Source organism: Papio anubis, chromosome 15, assembly GCF_008728515.1.
Source record: "Papio anubis isolate 15944 chromosome 15, Panubis1.0, whole genome shotgun sequence".
Lineage (NCBI taxonomy): Eukaryota > Metazoa > Chordata > Mammalia > Primates > Cercopithecidae > Papio > Papio anubis.
In genome coordinates this window covers 6,526,763-6,542,170 of record NC_044990.1, presented here as the reverse complement: position 1 = coordinate 6,542,170, position 15,408 = coordinate 6,526,763, and the positions used below count along the sequence as shown (strand labels likewise).

Below are 15,408 nucleotides of genomic sequence, written 5' to 3'. Positions count from 1 at the left end.
GGAGAATGGCGTAAACCCAGGAGGCGGAGCTTGCGGTGAGCTGAGATCGCGCCACTGCACTCCAGCCTGGGCGACAGAGCGAGACTCTGTCTCAAAAAAAAAAAAAAAAAAAAAAAAAAGATTCTTCCTGAGGAACTGCGTTTCATCCCAGTCAGGGGTTCGAAGCAGAAATAAGCAAACCTGGCTTCTTAACATTTTCTATTTTGTTTCACATTACTCTATTTAAAGATTATTTCACATCATTTCTTTGATTATCAAACCTTCCTTTCTCCCACCTTTCTTTCACTGTTTTTTCCATCTGTGTAAACATGCTGTATATGTTTTTTTCTGAACTGTTTGAGAGTAGGTCACATATATCTTTTCCTCTTTAGGCCATGTAATGTACTCATTTGTGTCTCCTAAGGACATTATCTTATATAACCACAGTACATTTATCAAATTCAGGAAACTAAACACTGATACAATGCTTGTATCAATTTTTTTGTGTTTTTTTGGACAGGGTCTTGCTTTATGGCCCAGGCTGGGTTGCAGTGGCATGATCCTAGCTCACTACAGTCTCCACCTCCTACGCTCAAGCCATCTTCCCACCTCAGCCTCCCAAGTAACTAGGACCACAGGTGCCACCACATCCAGCTAATTTTTAAATATTTTGTAGCGACGGGGTTTCACCATGTGGCCCAGGCTGGTCTTGAACTCCTGAGCTCAAGTGATCTGCCTGCCTCAGCCTCCTAAAGTGTTGGGATTACAGGCTCCTGGCCAGTATCACATTTGCAGTCCACATTTCAAATGTCAGTTGTCCCAATAATGTTCTTTATGGCATTTTTTTCTTTACATGATCCGGTCAGAAATCATATGTTGTGTTTATTAATAGTCACTGTGTCTCTCTTAGCTTTTAATCTGAAGCACTTTGGCCTTTTCTTGCCTTACGTGACATTCACGTTTTTCGAGTCTGCAGGTCAGTAATATTTGCCCTGGTATAAGCAGTGTTTTCTCCCTTATGTGCCATCTGTTTGCATGAAGATCATGCAAATATCCTGCTTCTAAACAAACTTTCCCTCCTGGATTGAGTATTCATCAATGCTTCTCGCAATCTTTACTGTGATGGTTACAAAGCGGTCATTTTCCAGCTCCGTTTCTACCTCTACTTTAAGGAAAGGCTTTCCGTTTTTCCCTATTCATTTATTTTATTCGTTCGTTTATTTGTCTAAATGTTAACCTCTTTTCCCTTTCCCTCTAAACCAGTTGTGTTCCTCAGGGATGTCAGAGTCTCCTTTAAAGGACAAGGCAGAGAGTGAGAGGGTAGAGCCCAGGCCCCTCCCCCTTGCTGCTCCCTGAGGAGTGCACATTTATCTGCTTCCTGTAGTGAGGTTCATGTAAGATTTCATTTACAAAACAAGTAGCCTGCTACTTTTTTAAAAGTTTGAAAACCACCATCTTAAGTAAATATCCTCCGTGCCCATTACAAGAAAAGAAAGAAAAAAGAATGCTTACTCTTTTCCTATAGACAGTAGAGAATCTGACTCATTTTAACCAGAGGCATGATGGTGATATTAGTGATAGCTAATATTTCCTGAGGGCTCATTCTATGTGCCAGTAAGCACTTAACAATATTATCTTACTTAATTCTTACGAAACTCCTAGGAGGTAACTGGTGGTACCTACTCCTATGCATTTAGAAGATTCTACAGTGTACAAAAGGTTGCTTTTCAGGTTTTTCCATTGCTGTTTTGGGATTGAGCTTTCTCAAGTCACCTACGTCAACTGGCATTTGTCCATCTGTTTTTCAGCTTTCAAAACGTTGCTGTATTTTTTTATCCTCCGCATGCATATGGTTTAGGTCTTTAGACACACACACACACGCGCGAGCGCGCACACACACAATGGGATTCTAGGAGGGAACAAAATTAGATGAGAGTAATCCATCATTTTAATCTGGAGCCCCTAGGGATGAATTATTTAGATGCAGGATACCTAATAATTAGTTTAACTCATATATTGTTTTAGCTGAATTGGGTGTTGAAGGCATTCCAATACTGAATGAGGGGTTGGGTTATGGAGTGGACATTGGGACATTGTTTTTTAGCTACTCAAACTCATTCCTTCTTCCTACTAGACCTATGTTTACTTGGGGGCTTTAACTCCTGTCCCATGTGTGTATTCTTAGGAAGGCACTCCCTACCCCCATCAAAACCAAAGGAACCAGAATTGCACTCTCCCTCCTCCGATAAACATAGGGTAGACATCCCTTCTAGTAAGCCCCCTCCCTGACTAAAAACAGTGTTTGATTTCTGATTGATTCATTGATTGATTGAGATGGAATCTTTGCTATGTTATATAGGCAGGTCTTGAAGTCCTGGCCTCTAATGATCCTCCCACCTTGACCTCCCAAAGTGCTGGGATTACAGGCATGAGCCAGAATGCCTGGCCAATATTCTGATTTCTATAACCATAAGTTAGTTTTGCCTAATCTTGGATTTCATATGAATGGTACCATACAGTATGTACTCTTTTTTCCTGTGGCTCTTTTTCCTTAGCTGAATGTTGTTGAGAATCAATCATACTGCGCATACTAGTGGTTCAATTCTTTTTATTGCGAAAATATTCCACTGTATGAATATATCACAATTTATTTTTCTGTTCTCCTCTTGATAGCGGTTTGAGTTGTATATAATTTTTGTGGGTCTCGCTATGTTGCCCATGCTAGAGTTCAGTGGTGTGATCGTAGTTTGAGATCACAGCCTCAAACTCCTGAGCGCAGACAATCCCCTATCTCAGCCTCCAGAGTAGCTGGAACAATGGATGTGCTCTACTGAGCCCAGCTTAGGAGTTCCATTCCTTGATCATAAGGTAGGTGTATTAGTCCGTTTTCATGCTGCTGATAAAGACATACCTGAGACCCAGTAATTTACAAAAGAAAGAGGTTGAATTTGACTCACAGTTCCACGTGGCTGGGGAGGCCCCACATTCGTGGTGGGAGGTAAAGGCACGTCTTACATCTCAGCAGGCAAGAGAGAGAATGAGAAAGATGTAAAAGCGGAAACCCCTGATAAAACCATCAGCTCTCATGTGGCTTATTCACGATGATGGGAACAGTATGAAGTAAACTGCCCCCATGATTCCAATTATCTCCCACCAGGTCCCTCCCTCAACATGTGGGAATTACGGGAGTACAATTCAAGATGAGATTTGGGTGGGGGACACAGAGCCAAACCATACCAGTAGGTGTATGTCTAACTTCATAAAATATTGCAAAATGGTTTTCCGAAGTAAACCCCAATTTTATGAGCACTTTTCTCTCAAGAGGATAAGGCGTTTGTTTTTACTATAGGCTTTTAAAATAGGTTTGTGTCATTAGCTCCAGCGTACAGATCTGAAAAACAAAGTGAGTTCCAGAGTCACTAATGGTCAATGTGTGTCTAGTTTGAGACCTTTAGTGTAAAGAGAATAAGAAAAGAATTGAAACTTTAAAAGAAATATGAAGCAAATTACATGTAGAAAATAGGAAATAGCAAAATTCATTCAACATTTATGAGCTTCTAGATTAAATCAGATACTGTACTAAGTGATGAGACTATAAAAATGAATAAAACATGAGCCTTGCCCTCAAGGAACCCACAAAGAGTCTGGTAGAAGAAAAAAGCGAGTTCATTACAATATTGTAAGTGGTTCAGTAGAGGACACTGAAAATGAGTGGCATGGGAGTTCCGTGGAGGAAGTTACTGCATCTAGATTGGAGGAAGGGGATGGGAAGAGAGAAGAACCCCTGAACAAAAAAGGGAGCGTCACAGAGGTTTGGCTTGATAAGAGTAGCACTTCAATCAGAGAACGAATAGTAAGGACATTTAAAGCAGAGGGAACAGCTTACGTAAAGGCATAGAGATGGATAACGACTTTAGGATCTTGGAGTAGCGAAAGTTGTCCAATGGTCTTAGGAAAGAGCAACAAATGAACAGGGATGTGGCTTATTAAGATAAAGGAAATTTATAATTTTGTAGTAAGCTTGAGTAAAATACTAGACAAAACACAACTTCCAGTCATTAAGCTGAATTTACATCTATGTATTTCTATTTTTGTGTCTTCCCTTGTGAAGGGATTTTAACAAAGTAGATGTTTTGTTTTATTTTGGTTTTCAGAAGACATTGGCTGATTAATTCCAGGAGGACAAATTTTCCAAGCTAGGAGAAAAAAACGTTCTGTCCTTTATGTGAGAGGCCCAGTTGGTCACCTCTTTTGAGTATCTCACCAATTACTTATGATTTGTCCTTTGTTCTGGTAGATTGACAGGAGAACAATTTCAAGTAAGAACTGATTAGGAGTTTCTAATGTAGAAAGTATATAATGAGAATTCTTGTCTCCAGAAAAATGTCACTGCAATGACAGCTAAAGTAATGAGGGTTAGAAATACTATGAATAATTGAAAAATATATCATGAAGGATAATTGTGTAAAATAATCTTTTTTCCATCAAACTTTTTTTTTTTTTGAAACAGAGTCTCGCTCTGTCACCCAGGCTAGAGTGCAGTGGCGCCATCTCGGCTCACTGCAACCTGTGCCTCCTGGGTTCAAGTGATTCTTCTGCCTTGACCTCCTGAGTAGCTGGTAGCATCCACCACCATGCCCAGTTAGTTTTTGTATTTTTAGTAGAGACAGAGTTTTGCCACGTTGGCCAGGCTGGTCTCGAACCCCTGACCTCAGGTGATCCACCTGCCTCAGCCTCCCAAAGTGCTGGGATTACAGGCATGTGCCACTGCTCCCGGCCCCATCAAATAGCAGAGTGAACAAGACAAAAATCTATTTTTTATTTTATTTTTATTTTTTACCACTTATCCTAAAGTCAAAAAATCTATTTTTTTAATTGAGCAAGGCAAAGATTGTGTCCTTCCTTTCAAAATCTGATTCTTTATTTGAAAAGCGCAAGGCATAAACAGGTTTGTAACCATGTAATTGGACATTAAAATTGAATCCTAACCCCCTAGCACAGGTCCTCATTGTCTGTAGCCAGATTTTTCTGTCTCAATCCTGATTTTTGTTCCAGACTTCAAAAATACCTTCAGCTGCTCTAGACTCTAAGGCCAGTACAACATGAGGCAGAACCGAGTCAAATACTAGAAGTATTCAGATGGGGAATGTGTTGAAGTGATGAAGCAGTTGGGGAAGTCATTGCAGACTGGTTTATAGCGGCTCAGTTATATTTCAAGAATAAAGCACAATTTGGAATGTGGAAACAGCTTCACTGTCAATATTAGACTTTTGAAGTAGATGGGAAGTACTTGATAGACTTTTAGGACTTGTAATGAATTCAGAGAGACCAACTGGTCAATTGAAGTCAACAGTGTTCACTCCTAATAATTATGTTAGTTTTTCTAGGTAACACCACCTGGAGCTATGCACATATTTTCTTGGCAAAGTTACTTTTTGTATTTGTAAAGAAGGAAGGAAGAGGTTCACCCTCTGATCCCACACATTTGCTTCTTATTGATTTGGGGTGAAAGCAAACAAACAAATTTCAGTTCTGTTGTTAGCCCTGATTGACTGATTGATTATGGCTACCTGGACCTCAGTTGAGAAGGTTCTAAGGTTAATTTCAGGCTCATTGAAAATTAAAGATTATGAATACTTGATGTGCTCCCTGGGAAGAAAAGCACCTGTATATTCTGTGTTTTTTGTTACCTCTGATTTAGATAACTAGTAGTAGAAATAATTTTACGCGAGGAGGCAAGGGCCTGCACAGGAATGGGAACGGTCCAGGAAATTGGAGGGGGGACATGGCTTGTAAGGGGTACTCTGGAAGAGAGGGTTCCCTATACCAAAGCTAGTAAGAAAGAAGATACCTTTTCCATGGTGGGGAAAAAAGCAAGAGTTTTGGAGCCAACAGACTAGCTTCCAGCTCTGTTCTGCAGCTTTCTGTAAGCGTATTTCTTTGCCTTTAAAATGGAGGCACAAATACTTGTTTAAAAGGGGTTTGGATTTATACTACCATATGAGACAATGAATGTAGAACATCTTTTCTATTTTGTCCAGTACCTGACAGCTGGTAGGTACAAAGTGTATCCTGCTGTCTCTGGCCATTTCTCTCCTCCTAGCCCAGTCATACTCAGAAGTCTGGTCTGTGCAGTCCTGAGTGTCTCAGACTTGCAAGGGATCTGTGAGTCAAAACTGTTTTCCTAATAATGCTAAGGCATGATTTACTTTTAATTTTTTACCCTTGAGTCATTTTTTTTTTTTCCTTTTTAGAGCCAGGGTCTCGCTATGCTGACCAGGCTGACCTCAAACTCTTAGGCTCTTGTGACCCTCCCGTCTCAGCCTCTCTAGTAGCTGGAAGTACAGGCAAGAGTCACAGAGCCCAGCATCCATATCTTGTTAATGTATTTTATGTGACAAAGCAAGAAGTATGCATACAGCACTGTAACATTGTGCTTTCTAATCAGTATGATGGTTGGCTGGAGGAAAAGTATTTGGCTGTTGTTTGACTTGACAGCTGAACTTAACCACCACTTTATTCCATTGAACACTTTTTACATGATAGATTGACAAACTGTGGTGCTTCAGACTTGGATATTTGGCAGATATTTTTTGAAAAATGAACTTAACCAGATTGCCACTTCAATGCAAATAACTCATAATGTATGTTGCCAATGATAATTTGAGCTTTTAAGTGAAAATTGGTATTTTGGAAAACTTGTATCCACAACTGTGAGCTTTAGGGCTCCCCAAAACTTAGATACTTTTCTGATGAGATCAGTGATGATACTAACAAATATGTTTTCTTTTACATTGTATAAAAAATGTGTATTTGGAAGATCTGCATAACTGAGTGAACCATATTTTCCAAATGACCAATACATAATGTTACAAAATAATAAATGAGAAAACATCCATTTGACGTGTAAGATAGATCAATAGGTTTTAATGTAACAGAGTAGGAAAACTTCATTGCTAGGGTTTCAGATTTCACATTACAACTAATCTAAGGCCGGGCATGGTGGTTCATGCCTGTAATCCCAGCACTTTGGGAGGCTGAGGCGGGCGGATCACCTGAGGTCAGGAGTTTGAGACCAGCCTGGACCAACATGAGAAACCCTTATCTCACTAAAAATACAAAATTAGCCAGGCGTGGTGGCACATGCCTGTAATCCCAGCTACTCGGGAGGCTGAGGCAGGAGAATTGCTTGAACCTGGGAGGTGGTGGTTGCAGTGAGCTGAGATGATGTCGCTGCACTTCAGCCTGGGCAACAAGAGCAAAACACCATCTTAAAAAAAAAAAAAAAAAAAATCTGACACTTGAGCACTGGAATAGGATCAAATAAGGACAGATGCAGTTATCTGGAAAGGTTATTCAAATTCTTCTCCTTTTTATAACATCTGTGTGAGGCTGCATTTTCTTCATATTCCTGTACTTCAGCCAAACAGCATATGGTGACAGATTCGGTGCAAAAGCAGATATGAATATCTTGTTATCTTTGATTAAGCTAGACGTTAAGTAAAGACATTGAAAACACTAAACATTAAAAACAAGGCCACACTTCTTACATATTTTTTCTGGAAAATATTATTATAAAATGTTATCTATGTTAACATGTAGAGTTTTAAAAATTATTTTATATAAATTAATGAGTATAAAAATTTTTCATTTTAACTTCTGATATATGGTAAATACTCATAGATAAAATCACACAAGCAAAAGCTGTTACTGATCCTCAGTAATTTTTTGACAGGTAAAGATTTCCCAAGACCAAAAGGCTTATGCGCACTGCTCCGTTCCACTGTTTCTGCTGCTGGTTCTGCTTTGACTCTCCCAGAAGAAAGCCAGGGTTGTCACCGGAAGTTCCTGAAGTAATCTCCTTTTTAAGCAAACTTTGATGATTATACTATTTGGGTGAGTCCCAGACCAAAATATGCACATTCTCATGGTGATCTTGCTTCTGCTGAGTTTTCCAGAAACACGGATCATGGGATTATTTTCATTTTGCTTTGTTTCTGGGCAGGTCATGGTACAACTTTGCTGAATTGCCTCGAACTGAGTCTTGGATTTTTTCTTTAATTTGTCCTGTGATTATGCTGATTTTGCTTCACTGATATTCTGTCATGTCCTTAGATTTCTAGTGAAACTGCTTACAGATCAACCCGTAAAATTTTACGGGAAAGTCAGGTAGGGAACTAGCACTTGGTTATGCTTGTTTAAAAAGAAACCCACAAAGTTTTTTCTCAAAACAGTCTTTCTGGTTGCCAAATGAAATAGGGGAGCAATTAGACTTATGTCTGATGAGTAGATTAAAATATTTCTGCTGACTGCTATAGTGTCCTTTCTGGACCTCTGAGGTATCATTCAGATACTTGGCTGTACTCTGATGGAATAAGAAGAATCTGTGGTTGAAATATTTTGACTACAGTACTTGCTGACAAAAGACAAAAACCCTTTTAGGAATTAGAAAAATTACTCTGGCTAAAGTTTCATATATGCCAGGAATATTTGAAATAGATCTTATTTTTTGAAAACTGACAATAACTTTAACCACTATAATGAACCACAATGCCATAAAAATATTTCTGCACAATAGTTGATATGAAATGCCTTTAAAAGTTTTAGTACTGGGATTTGTAACGGAAGCGTAAAATGTAATGTGAAGAACATTTATCAGACACTAGTTTAATGCTATTAATTTGTACTTAGACTTCAAAATCTATAGATGCAATTTTGCTACCAATTATTTTCTTCAAACTATTTTTAAAATACCTGTGATGCTTAAATTTTCACTTCTGTAGTACAGTCCTCTCTCTATATCTGGGGGAATTGCTTCCAGAACTACTCAGATACCAAAATTCATGAATGCTCATGTCCCTGATACAAAATGGCATAGTATTTGCATATAACCTACACACATCCTCCTAACAGTTTAAATCATCTCTACATTATTTATTGATGTGATACCTAATACAATGTAATGTTATATAAATAATTATACCATACTATTTTTATTTTTTTTTTATTATATTGCGCCCAGGCTAGAGTGCAATGGTGCAACGCAGTCTCAGCTCACTGCAACATCTGCCTCCCAGGCTCAAGTGATTCTCCTGCCTCAGCCTCCCAAGTAGCTGGGATTACAGGCATGTACCACCGTGCCTGGCTAATTTTTGTATTTTTAATAGAGACGGAGTTTCACCATGTTGCCCAGGCTGGTCTCAAACTCCTGACCTCAGGTGCACCCCCTTGGCCTCCCAAAGTGCTGGGATTACAGGTGTGAGTCACCGCACCAGGCCTGAGCCACCATGCCAGGCCTAAGTTTTTTTTCCAAATGTTTTCCATAAGCGTTTGTTTGAACCCACAGGTGTGGAACCCATGGATATGGAGGGCTGACTGTGCTTGAAAGCTGACTTATGTGCATGAATTTGGCAAGGTTCAGTGTAAATTGTTTGCTAGAGTTCTATTTAATTTTGGTCTATCTAGGAGAAGATTATTGAAACTGGAAAGTAAACTGCACAAGGAACAACTAGGGGCAGTGGTCTGATTAACTTTGGCATGGTGAATTTCAGATAGTTATACTGCATAGTTCATAGGTGCATGGGCTTTGTCACTAGAGGTTTACCACTTTGTATCCAGTGCTTACCACATAGCAAATGCTCAATAAGTATTTGGAAAGAGAGAGGGAAAAGATGAAAATGGAAGGGAGCAATGAGCTAGCTCAACCAAATCAGCATTACTACAGTTAATTTTAATAGCAATGACAGAATTTTAAGAAAATGATTGGTCACAGTTGCAGAGTCTTACAGAAGGAATTAGTGTTTAGGGTTCATTTGAGATTAACCAATGAATCTGACTTAGTCTACTTGTCAGCTGACTGGTTTCCTCAAACAGTGCTCAGGGCATTCATTTGTTCATGAAGCATACATTTATTGGTCACCTATGTGACAGGCAGTGTGCTGAAGATACATGAGAATAAAACAGGCATCCCTATGCACTTGAAGTTTACATTCTAGTGAGAAAAGACAGTTAATAATAAATTATTTACATGATTACAATATATACATTATGACAGATGGAGAAAAGTGTTATGGAGAAAAAAATGAAGAAAGCGGAACTGAGCAGACATTACAATTGAACATAGAGTGAGCAGAGAAGACCTCACTGAGAAGGACATTTGAACAAAGATCTGAAGAAAGTGAGGAAGGGAGCCATGCAGGCATCCGAGAGAAGAGCATTACAAACAGAGAAGAAACACGAAGATCCTGTGGACAAAGCGTTCGATACATTTAAGCAAGGGGGCAGGGAGGTTAATGGTTGGGGAACAGGAGAGGGAGGGTAGTGTGGAACGCAGGGAGAGGTAAGCACATTTTGTGAGACGTTTCGGTATTGCAGGTACTTTGGTTTTTATTCTGAATGAGATGCGAAGGCAGTAGAGGGTTTTGAAGAGGAGTGATGCAATCCTTATTTTTGTAAAAGATCACTCTGGAGTAGCTGTTAAGAATGAAGAGAAGGTAGTTGAAGGGAGAAACAGAAAATTCAACAATAATAAATGAAAACTTCAATACTCCGCTCTCTTTTTTTTTTTTTGGAGTCAGATCTGACTCTGTCACCCAGGCTGGAGCTCAGTGGCACGATCTCAGCTTGCTGCAACTTCTGCCTCCCAGGTTCAAGCGAGTCTACTGCCTCAGCCTCCAGAGTAGCTGGGATTACAGATGGGTGCCACCATGCTCGGATAATTTTTGTATTTTGAATAGAGAAGGGGTTTCACCATGTTGGCTAGGCTGATCTCGAACTCCTGACCTCAGGTGATCCGTTTGCCTCGGCCTCCCAAAGTGCTAGGATTATAGGCGTGAGCCACTGTGCGGGCCACTCCACTCTCTATAATAGATAAAACCCAGACAAAAAATTAGCGTGAATGTAGAAGACTTGAACAATATTATCAAATAACTGGCCCAAGTAATGCCTGTAGAACATTTTAACAACAATAGCAGACTAGACATCTTAAGTACATATGGTATATTCTCCAGGATAGACCATATACTTGGCCATAAAACGAGTCTCAAAAAATTCAAAAGAATGAAAACCATACAAAGTATTTTCTCAGGCCACAATACAAACATAAGAAATATTTTGGAAAATACAATTATGTGAGAATTAAATGACACACTGTGTTACCAATGGATTAAAAAAGAAGAAATAATAGAAATTAGAAAATTATTTTAGATGAATGAAAATTAAATACAAGAGCCTGGTGTGGTGGCTCACACCTGTAATCCCACCACTTTGGGAAGCTGAGGCAGGAGGACCACTGAGCCCAAGAGTTCAAGGCCAACCTAGCAACGTAGTGAGACCCCGTCTAAAAAAAAAAAAAATTAGTCAAGTGTGGTAGCACATGCCCATTATCCTAGCTACTTGGGAAGCTGAGGTGGGTGGTTCACTTGAGCCTGAAAGGGCAAGATTGCAGGGAGCCATGGTCATGCCACTGCACTCCAGCCTGGGCAACAGAGTGAGACTCTGTCTCAAAAAAGAAAGAAAAGAAAAAAAGTATCGAAATTTCTGGGATACAGTGGAAGCAATGTATGGGGAATAGCTGTAAGCTCCTATATTGGAAAAGAAAATCTCAAATCAGTAACTTGGCTTTGTACTTTTGGAAAGTAGAAAAAGAACAACAAACCCAAGGCAATCATAAAGAAGGAAATAATGAATAGAAAGGAAATAAAATAGAAGAAATCAATATACCCAAAAGTTAGTTTTTTGAAAAGATCAAGAAATTGACAAACCTTAATGACACCAAGAAAAAACAGTGAAGACTCAAATTATTAAAATCAGGAATGAAAGCATGAACATCGCTGTCAATCTTACAGAAGTTACAAATATTATAAAGGAATACTATGAATAACTGCATGCCAACAAATTAGTTAACTTATGTGAAATGAGCAAATTCCAAGAAAGACATGGAATGAAATGGACACAAGAAGAAATAGAGGCTGGACACAGTGGTTTACATTTGTAATCTCAGCATTTGGGGAGGCTGAGGCAAGTGGATCACTTGAGCTCAGGAGTTCAAGACCAGCCTGGGCAACACGGTGAAAACCTGTCTCTACAGAAAAAAGTACAAAAATTAGCCAGGTGTGATGGCTAGCTAGTTGTCCCAGCTACTTGGAAGGCTGAGGTGGGAGGATTGCTTGAGCCCAGGAGGTCGAGGCTACAGTGATCACACCACTGCGCTCCAGTCTGAGCAACAGAGTGACCCTGTCTCAAAAAGAAGAAATAGAAATCTAAGTAAATCTAAAACAAGGGATTGAATCAACAATGTAAAATCTTCCCTAAAAGAAAAGCCTATGCCCAGAAAATTTCACTGGAGTATTCTACCTGACATTTAACAAAAATTGCTTACAAATCTTTCACAAACTCTTCCAGAATATAGAGGAGGAAAGAAAGCTTCCCACTTGATTCTCTGAGGCAGTATTACCTGATGCCGAAACTAGACAAAGACATTATAAAAAAACTACAGACCAATATTCCCCATACATTAAGATGCCAAGAAACCCTTAAGAAAATACTAGCAAACCAAATCCAGCAACGTATAAAAAGGATTATACAGTTTGACTAGATAAGACTTATCCTGAGAATGCAAGCCTGGTTTAATATCTGAAAATCAATTACTGTAATACACTTTGTTAAAGAAAGACAGAAAACATGCTCATTAGAATAGATGCAAAAAAGCTTTTGAAAAAAATTCAGTACCTATTGATTTTTTTAAAACCTCAACAAACTAGGAATAGAAAAGAATTTCTTCAACATGATAAAGAGCATCTACAAAAATTTTATACCTAACATCATACTTAATAGTGAAAGACTAAATGATTGTCTCTTAAAATCGGAAATAAGAGATTTACGTTTACCACATCTGTTCGACATTATCCTGGAGGTTCTATCGAGGTGGTTTAGGCAAGAAAAAGGCATCTAGAAAAGTAGGAAGTAAAACCGAAACCACCTTTGCAACAATTACAACTGAGAAAATTATTACAGTGAAAGAGATCTGACCTAACCGACTCCATCTTGCTTCTAACCTGCAAGAGTTGTCCTTGCTTATTCCTGGATGTAGGCCAAACTAACTTTAGGAGGAACTTAGTTTATAGTTTAACTTTGAAACAAACAATAACAGCCCTTTCCCAGAGCAAACCCCCTTCTTATCTGGAGATTAGACTGCCTTTGCAGGACTAACAAATTAGCCACAAGTTAGAAGTTATGATTTAGCAGTCACTGTTGTAAAACCTGAGATCAGTACTTGAGATTTTGCAGACCCTGCATTCCAGTGCATCACCCAGATCGGTAAACTAGCTTGCCTGGTCTTGTGGTCCCCACAGCACAAGAAGACAGCTCTGACTCCCTGGATTTCGTCTTCGACCCAATCAACACTTCCTACTTTCTAACCCCCACCCACCAAATTATCCTTAAAAACTCCAATCTCCAAATTTTGGGGGAGATTGAATTGAGTAATAACTCTTTCTCCCACAAGGTATGACTTGGCCTCGTGTCAAACTCTTTCTTTACTGCACTGCTGTGGTCTTTATAGTGCAGCGGCCAGGAATAACCCATTGGGTGGAGGCAGTTACAAAACTCGTTATTTCCAGATGACATGACTTTGTATGTAGAAAATTATGCACAGTTTGGCTGGGTGTAGTGGCTCATGCCTATAATCCCAGCACTTTGGGAAGCCGAGGCGAGCGGATCACGAGGTCAGGAGATCGAGACCATCCTGGCTAACATGGTGAAACCCAGTCTCTACTAAAAATACAAAAAAAAAAAAAAAAAAATTAGCAGGGCGTGGTGGTGGATGCCTGTAGTACCAGCTACTCGGGAGGCTGAGGCAGGAGAATGGCGTGAACCCAGGAGGAAGAGCTTGCAGTGAACTGAGATCACGCCACTGCACTCCAGCCTGAGCAACAGAGCGAGATTCCATTTCAGCAAAAAAAGAAAGAAAGAAAATTATGCACAGTTCACTATAAAACTACAAGAACTAATAAGTTCATCCAAGTCACAGGATACAGAATCAATATACTAAAATCAAATGTATTTCTGTATATCAGCATTTAATACTTAGATACTTGGTCAGGCACAGTTGCTCACGCCTGTAATCTCAGCACTTTGGGAGGTCAAAGCAGTCAGATCATGAGGTCAGGAATTCAAGTCCAGCCTCGCCAACTTGGTGAAACCCCATCTCGACTAAAAATACAAAAAAAAAAAAAAACTTAGCCGGGCATGGTGGCATGCACCTGTAATCCCAGCTGCTCGGAAGGCTGAGGCAGGAGAATTGCTTAACCCGGGAGGCAGAGGTTGCAGTGAACCGAGCTCACACTACTGCCAAACAAAAAAAAAAAAAACGAAAAAACCCTAACATTAAGAAAAACATTCCATTCACAGTAGCATCAAAAAAGTATGCAATACTTAGGAACAAATTCAGCAAAAGTGCAATGCTTCTACACTTAAAATTATGAAACATTGCTGAAAGAAATTAAAGAAGACCTAAATAAATGAAAGAACATCGTATATTTGTAGAGTGAAAGACTTAATATTGTTAAGATGGCAAAAAATCCCCCAAATTGGTTTGCATATTTAATGCAAATCCTATCAAAATCTCTGCTGACTTTGGAGGACATAATATTTTTTTTGATGAGACAGTGCCTTGCTTTGTTACCCAGGCTGGAGTGCAGTGCCCCAGTCTTGGCTCACTGCAATCTCTGCCTCCAAGGCTTAAGTGATCCTCCCACCTCAGTCCCCACAAGTATCTGGGGCTATAGGCATGTGCCACCACACCTGGCTCATTTTTGTATTTTTTGTAGAGATGGGGTTTTGCCATGTTGGACAGGGTGGTGTCGAACTCCCAAGCTCAAGCGATCCATCTGCCTCAGCCTCCCAAAGTGCTGGGACTACAGATGAAGCCACCACACCTGGCCGGGCATAAATTGATAAACTAAAATTCTTAGGAAATGAAAAGAACACAGAATAGCCAAAATAATCTTGAAAATTTGAGTATAGTTTGAGGACCGAGAGACACCCTCACTTTCAAATGTAACGCAAACCTATAGTAATCAATACAGTGTAGTATTGGCATAAGGATAAACTATAGACCAGTGAAATACAATTGAGAACCCATAAATTAACCCTTACATTACAGTCGATTGATTTTTGACAAAGATGTCAAAATTCAATGGGAGAGAGTCTTTTCAAAAATGGTGCTGGGACAGTTAGACATCCATATGCAAAAAAAAAAATGTGAAATTGGCCTTCAGCCTCATACCATACACAAAAATCAACTCAAAATGGATCACACACCTAAATTTAAGAGAGAACAACTGTAAATGTTAGAATAAAACGTGGCGTGTAAGTCTGTGATATTAAGTTAGGCAATGATTTCTTATAAATGATACCAAAAGCACATTG

The 15,408-nt window shown here is 39.4% G+C and overlaps 1 protein-coding gene across 3 annotated transcripts in view; it reads left to right on the top strand.

The window, feature by feature from the left end:
- The window catches only part of USP12 (ubiquitin specific peptidase 12), a 170,283-nt gene that overhangs the window by 2,879 nt on the left and 151,996 nt on the right, over positions 1–15,408 (top strand). For all 3 annotated transcript variants that reach the window (XM_021929508.2, XM_017951148.3, XM_021929507.2), the window contains exon 2: positions 7,715–7,875. The gene's annotated coding sequence lies outside the window, so the exon portion shown is untranslated. The remainder of the gene's footprint in view (positions 1–7,714; positions 7,876–15,408) is intronic.